We start from the raw sequence: 6474 nt of genomic DNA on the forward strand, positions 1-6474 counted from the left end.
GTAACTAATTTTCTCTTTCCAAGATAAAAAGTAAAAGTGAAAACTAGCAATAGATCTTCTATGAAGTATCCTAACGAATTATTTATAGAGGTTTTCTTGATGAATATAGACCGTTGTTTACATTTCTCTCAAGGCGGTGGGTTGTTGTTTTATTTTTTAACTATTCATTTAAAGCCACAAATTGATTAACACCTTCTGGTTTCGAGTTTGCCATATTAAAAGGGAAGGAATGGTGCAACATGATCACCATCTCTTGCTATCCCGAAACCAACAGTTCTGCTCTCTCATGATTATGTTCTTAAACCATGCTTTTTATTATTATTATTTACTCTCCATCTTTCTGCAAAACCAACCATTCCTCTAAATTTCTTATTAAATGACTCACTTTCCAGATAAGCCTTCTTACGCTACTCGATGCTTTATGAGTTCTTTTTATTTTCCTTCTTTGATATCTATATAGAAACTAATCCAACTTTTCATTACCTAGTAGTTCTTTATACTCCATGTAGTGAGACAAATCATGTTGGTTCATGCCAACTACTATATGTCTGCCTAAGCTAAATGTTATTAAGAACTTTCCTACAGTTCTTCGCTAATTCAAAGATGAAGAACAAAACCCAAGAGGGGGCTAAGATTCTAGAGGAGCTAGACCTCCTCTATCAAGCTCGTCCATGTCAACAAGGTAAATGTGACAATGGGTTGTATTTAGAGGACAAAATAGAGAAGGGCCTTGAAAAAGAAGCTGTGAGTGCTTATCAGTGTTCATCAAGAAAGATGGGTAAGAACCCGCCGGATTCCTGCAACTGGAGTCGAATGTTCTGCTTTGGGAAGTGGAAAGGATTCCGGGTCCCGGCTGAAATCCAGCAACGCCAAAAGAGATGCTTGGTGTGTTTACAAGTTCATCAGGCAAAGGATTTGCCACTCTGTATGAATGGGAGAGCTATGGCTGTGGGTTGGCGTACAGAAGGGTGGGAAGGAGAGCAAACATTGCCAGTTCATGTCTCTGAGGGGATGGCTAGTTTTGATGAAATTTTCCTACATTATTTTAGTGTAAAAATCCCTTGTACTTTGAAGAGTTTCACCATATGGGTTTCTTTAGGTGATTCAAGTGAGTGTGATTTAGGCACTTTCCATATGGACTTAGGAGAATTAATGTCGCTCCGAAATTCAAATTCGAAATTCAGCGGGAAGACCGAGTGTTTCAATCTTGGTGGAATTGCAAATGGAGGGAAACTGATAGTGAGTTTCTGTTATACAGTCATAGCTCCTGAATCAGGTGAGTTGCAGCATTATACAAGGAGTGATTCCACTGGTGAGTTCATTGTTAATTTGGAGTTGAAGTTCGTTTCTTTTTTCATACCTTCGCATAATAATTGTGTGATATTTAACTTGGATAAAAATGTACTTATCAAGGGATTATGAGGGACAAGTGGACAGCTGAAAAGTGTGCAGATTTTGGAAGGAAAAGAAAATCTGAATCTTCAATCAGAGAATGAATTTTCATTCCTGAATTTGCTCAGCTAAATGCCGCTTAACAACAACACCTATGGAACAGAAAGGGACACTTTTGCATATGGGTCTTACAGAACTGTTAGGCCAGTGTCATCTTTTTGCCATTTATAAGGGTAAAGCGGGGATCCAATGTTGTGCAAAAACTCCCAACTAAAACTCTTGTCTAAATCATTACTAATATCCAATGGGTGCAGATGCCATCGTGCCAAACCATCCAATGAAAGGGTTACAACTTGGTTGGGCCTTAGCCCAAGAATCACAATGAAGGATAGTCCTCATTATTCGGCATCTGATTCATGTACTTAATCTCCCTCTCATATGATCTTGTTATAGACTAAATGGTTAGAAAATTCCATGGATTAGATGGTCTAGATCGATGGGCCTGTGCAACATTGGACAATAAAGATGGTTCTTAACGCAGACCTTTAGCATATATAAACATAGGATCATCACTGGAAACAAAAAATATTTAGTGCTTAGTTTTTTCTTAGAGAAATTAGGAGCATTAATGTCATTTTTGGAAGATGTAGTTAGTTGTACTATAATTTCATGAATGTTTGGGTTAATTTTGCAATTTCTGAAACAGGTCTCCTTTACGCGGCTATGATTTTAATCAATCAATGTTCTTAGATATTCTAACTCATTATCAAAAATTTATTCTTAAAAAAACAAAATAGAAAAATCTTGTGAGGAGTTTATAAACATCTCAATTTAATAACTAGACTGTATGAATTAGCATTATCTGTGAGTCTGTGACATGAAAATTGGTCTGCAAGGATTTATTTTGGATGTTTGAAATTCTATCCAAATACATGATTGAGATAACTTCCATATGAAAATATGCAGGGCCTGCCAAGAGTAAAAGCAAGTGCTTTTCCTGCATCCCTGACTTGAAATGTAGCAAAAACAGGCCACAATCTAGTTCCGCCCGAAGAGTCTCGTCCCTTGAATATGATCCCGGCTTCATCACAATTGAGAACTCTATAGAGAACAACAGTGAAGAGGAGGACTTTATAACAATTGAGAAAGGAATCATACGCACTCGATCATGGAGGCCTCCGTCGGATAATTCGATAAGTTCAGAAGAAACCAATGGTGAAGAATTTGACAAAGAAAGTACATGTATTTTGGCAGGTTTTTATGAAGAGTCTGAAGTTTGCCAAGTGGAAGATGAGTTCCTCAAAATGCTTGAGGAGAAACAGGGGAAAACAGGGGAGGCAGAGAGATCAGATACAATAGTAGCATGGGAGAAGGATTTGGAGGAAAATTTGAACTTGAGTTTGGACTTGGACTTGGATTTGGATTCTATGCTAAGGGAAGGAGAAAAGGAGGTGGTTAAAGAAACCCAAGTTTGGAAGAGCAGACTAGGGGCAAAGGCATTGGAGACAGCAGAATATCAAGAGCTTATAAAGAGATGGAAATCAGATGAAATAGCATTTCAGAGCTCTTCCTCTTTGGAAACATTTGGTGGGTTTGGCAGCCCAATCTAGAGGTTTATCAACATTCGCCTTATAACCTTTGGAACTCTATCAAAATGTTCATGTATGCATGCATATTATTTGCCTGTTGATCTTCTGTTTATGAGGATGGGAAGAGATTGTTTGAAAAAAATGATCAGAGAGCTCGCTCCCTCTGGAGGAACACTCTTGGCTACGTTTAGATTGCTGGGATCGGAAATCTAAATTGGCATCCTATTCCGATTCCCCAGTAACCATAATTGGAAAAAATTAAAATAAAATTTTTTATTCAAAAGTTACGATACAAATTTCATTCAGACCAATGTGGAATCAGAATACCACCTCTTGGGGGTTGGAAACAGATTCCGGTAGTATCCCTCGTTGTCGAAATTGGTCAGAATCAGAATAGGATGCCAGTTCCAAGCACAGGATTCCGGCCACCTTAATGCTGCCATGGGCCCTATTGCCTCTAGTCATTTCACCCTTTATTTTAGCCCCACTAGTAGGTCACTTATTAGTGTACTGGTGGAGTTCATTACCTTGCAAGAAACCCTAATTAGCCGTTTAGTTTAATATTATGGAAAAAGTATTCATCCAATTGGGATGCTTTTTGCATACAAAGAGAAGCACACATCATATAAAATCTCTTCTTTTTCTATGCCAAAAGCACCCGAACTTGATTAATACTTTTTCCATAATATTGAACCAAACAGCTAATTAGGTTTTCTTGAAAGGTAATGGGAAAAAGTTTTCTTAGAAAAGTTCTGGATTGTTTTCACATGGGTGACCTACTAATCACGTGGCATCAATAAATGCGCTACTGCTACAATAGAAAAAAAAAAAAAAAAAAACAGCCACTGGAACATGTTTAAAGTAGGGAAATGTTATCAGCTCTACTGTATAATGATGAGGGCACTACTCACTTTATTAAAAATACGATATGGCCCACACCATAGGATGATCCAAACCGTCCATTAGATGGGCCACGGCCTAAATAGGTCGTGCCCTAAAAATCATTTCCATAGGTTGGTCCTAACCCTCCGATCTATAGACGGTTAGGGTCGTCAACCCTCTAACATTCAGATCTGAGAGTTAGGATCAACCTATGGAAAAGATTTTTGGAGCACGACCTATTTAGGCTGTGGCTCATCTAATGGATGGTTTGGATCATCCTTTGGTGCAAGCCATACCTACTTTTAATAAAATAAGTACACTCATCAAAATACAGTAGTGCTGACAACATCTCCCTTATAAGTAATCGCGTGGTATCTAGAAATCGTGTCATGATTTGTCCTCTTCCCCTATCCTTCCCAACATGTACACCCCCTCCTAAAACAAGCCTGGACTTGTGAATTTCATGTAAACAGACTCCAACTAGGACAATCACATGGGTTCAATCCTAACGGTCAATTTTTTTGGTCTCACAAATATAGGGTGCCATTATCAAATCGATAAACTTTATATATAAATGTGTATATGGAAAATAATTTGAAAATGTAATCATGTCATAAAAATGGCAATGAGCAGATAACAAAAATACCCCTAATTCAAGGGCTAATTTTTAAAAAAACATCGCAAACTTTCGGGCGTCATCTCTTGTGAGCAGGACCGACCAAAGCCTTGCCGCCCAGCCGATATGGCATCAGAAGAGAGCCCGGCCATCAAGATCTATGGGCCAAAAATTGAATAGGCCCGATGGTTTTGGCCTGACCCAATCTGATCGATTTCAAGGCTAACTTCGGCCTGATTACATTGTCAGGCTGGGCCTATTGTGAAACCTAGGTCTTGTTCATCAACCAATGTGTAAATCTAACCCGCTCTCTTTGTTTCTCGAAATCTCCACTTTCAAGGGGCGAAAATTGTTGTCTTTGCAAAGTAAAGTGGGGTCCATTCAGGTGATTTTTTTCAAATTATTAAAATTTCTTAGGCTTACCAATGTGTTGCCACAAGATTGTAAAATAACATTGTTTTTTCGATGGGGATGTACACCAAGGCTCTGTTTGTTTTGGATTTCGATAACAGACTGCGAGTCTAAAACTGATTATTGGACTCAAATTAACGTTTATATCAAGACTCATTATCGGACCCGAATATAAACGTAAATTTTAGTCCAATAGTCAGTTTTGGACTAACAATCGGTGCTCAAAATCCAAGACAAACGGGCCTAAACAATTTGGGCTCACAAATTGGGTAAGGCCTTGTTCATTTAAGATTATGGCAACCGATTGTGAGTTCCAAGCTGATTATTTAATCATTTATTGAAGTATAAATGATTAAATAACGCCAACTCTAACTGCTTAAGCTTTTGGAGGAATTGGTTGTTTCACATGGTAACAGAGCCATGTAACTCGCTAGTTCTTGATATTAGATATTAACATCCAGGTGTAAGGCCAACCACAAATAGAGGGGCTACGAGTGAGGAGGAGTGTTGAAGTATAAAAATAACACCAACTCTAACAGCTTAAGCTTACGGAGTAGTTGATTGTTTCACAGATATCTTGGGTGCTATTATTTGCACTACCACATTTTGATAATGAGACAAAGTCACCTTGTCTTATCACTTTTTAAATTAGATGTTGAGAGCTTTTTAGGAATTGTAATAGCTTTTGACAACTGGCTAAATAATAAAAAACAGGGTGAATTTGTGTGATTATCAAAACATGGTAGCTGGGATATCTGTTGCTGATATCTATTGGGCTTTTGGTATTAAAGTATGAGTATGAGAGCTGCTATGAAAATGGGGACCCTTTTCCCTTGCAATGACGGCTATAGAATTGTCATTTATGTAAAGAAGACATAATTAAATGACTAAAACAACCTTATTTCAATGGTGAATTTTCAAAAGAATTACCATCGATCTCTGGTAGGCCAGGCTTGACTAATGACAACCTTATCTCACACAGCTACCAGTAATGGCTTTTGTGACGATGGCGTTTTGTTTGAAAATTTAATCCTTAAATCAGGGTACTTTCGTCATTTTAACACTTGTATTATAAAAAACACAACCCCGTTTTTAAGAGAGAGATTTTCTATGGTGCCCGGTAGTAAAAAAAACAAGGGCGGAGAGAGAGAACCCCTCCACCTTGATTTCTGATCCAGCAAAAGCCCTTTTTTGACTTTTTGCTGGATCGGAAATCAAGGGCAGGAGTTCTCTCTCTTTGCCCTTGATGTTTGACGGTCGGGCATCATATAATTTCTCTTTAAGAGAAATAATGCTAGGGAATCCTGTACGCATCACACAAAATGACGTACAACCTTTCCTTTGGGGTAGGAAACTCACTGAAAAGGTTGATTTATTTTTGTACTTACGGTGCATTCAGATTGTGGCTTGCAATAAGGGCTACTCTTGAGGTTGAGCTTCAAGCTGAATTGAGTAAGGTTTTGAACCTCAAGATTGATGTTGAGGTAAAGGAAAAGAGCAAATTAAAGGCTGCTTTATTTTGGAAAGGAAATCCTTCATAATTTTTTTTTTTCTTTTCCATTATAGTTTACGCGTGAAAGAAAA

Source organism: Tasmannia lanceolata, unplaced genomic scaffold, assembly GCF_043159265.1.
Source record: "Tasmannia lanceolata isolate RefF3 unplaced genomic scaffold, GAP_Taslan_0.1 ptg000037l, whole genome shotgun sequence".
In the NCBI taxonomy this organism is placed as follows: Eukaryota; Viridiplantae; Streptophyta; class Magnoliopsida; order Canellales; family Winteraceae; genus Tasmannia; species Tasmannia lanceolata.